Source organism: Callospermophilus lateralis, chromosome 16, assembly GCF_048772815.1.
Source record: "Callospermophilus lateralis isolate mCalLat2 chromosome 16, mCalLat2.hap1, whole genome shotgun sequence".
Taxonomy (NCBI): domain Eukaryota; kingdom Metazoa; phylum Chordata; class Mammalia; order Rodentia; family Sciuridae; genus Callospermophilus; species Callospermophilus lateralis.
In genome coordinates this window covers 13,850,660-13,851,717 of record NC_135320.1, presented here as the reverse complement: position 1 = coordinate 13,851,717, position 1,058 = coordinate 13,850,660, and the positions used below count along the sequence as shown (strand labels likewise).

The 1,058-nt window shown below is 35.7% G+C and overlaps 1 non-coding gene across 1 annotated transcript; it reads left to right on the top strand.

The window, feature by feature from the left end:
- The first annotated feature begins 687 nt into the window (after nt 1–687).
- On the top strand, nt 688–794 carry LOC143382427 (U6 spliceosomal RNA). The gene has a single exon (XR_013088982.1). It is a non-coding gene; the product is annotated as a U6 spliceosomal RNA (small nuclear RNA).
- The last annotated feature ends 264 nt before the right edge of the window (nt 795–1,058 follow it).

The window sequence follows — 1,058 nt, the reverse complement described above, 5'->3', positions numbered from 1 at the left end:
TATTTTATTCTGTAGACATTTTTAAATTATGGTAAATATTTTTTAAAAAAAGAAAAAATTCACATCTTAACTTTTTAAAAGTATATAGTCCAGTGACATTAAACACATTCACTTTGTTGGGTAACAATCACCACAGTTCATCTCTCGCTTGGTTGTGCATGCTTACAGTCCCAGCAAGGAGGAAGCCTGAGACAGAAGAATTGCAAGTTCAAACCCTGCCTCAACAACTAAGCCAGACGCTCTTTCAAAATAAGATAAAAAAAGGTTGGGACGTAACTCTGCAGTAGATAGTCTGCCAATTCTTTCAGACCTGGTAATATAGAAAAAGTATTTGCTCATCTTCCCACACAAAAACTGTACCCATTAAATATTGTTTCCATTTCTTTTCCTTAGTCCTCTCGCAACCACTGTCCTACTTGTGTCTCTATGAACTTGACTATTCTAAGTTCCTCATACAAGTGGTCTCGCACAATATTTGCCCTTTCTGTGACCACCTTATTTTGTTGTGGCTTGTTTGAAATAAATTACTGGGTGAGTATTGAAGCAAGATGTGAAACTTTATTTGCTGCTATGGGTCAGAAGGGCAGCAGGCAAGTCACCTGTGCAACTTTTGACCTTTTGCAGAAGATAGGGTACATTTTTATAGTCAAAAACTGCAAGCTACCAGTTAGTCAAAACCATAGCAAGGTACTCATTTCAGCAGCACATATACTAAAATTGGAACAATAAAGAGAATATTAGCATGGTCCCTGAGCAAGGATGACACACAAATTCATGAAGCATTCCATATTTTTAAACATATTAAAAAGATAATGCAGAATGATCAAGTGGTGTTCATCCCACGGATGCAAGATAGGTTCAATATATGAAAATCAATAAATGTAATTCATCACATCAATAGACTTAAAGATAAGAATCATATGATCATCTCAACTGATGCAGAAAAAAGCATTCAACAAAATACAGCACCCATTCATGTTCAAAACACTAGAAAAACTAGGGATAATAGGAACATATCTCAATACCCTAAAGGCTATCTATGCTAAACCCAAGGCCAA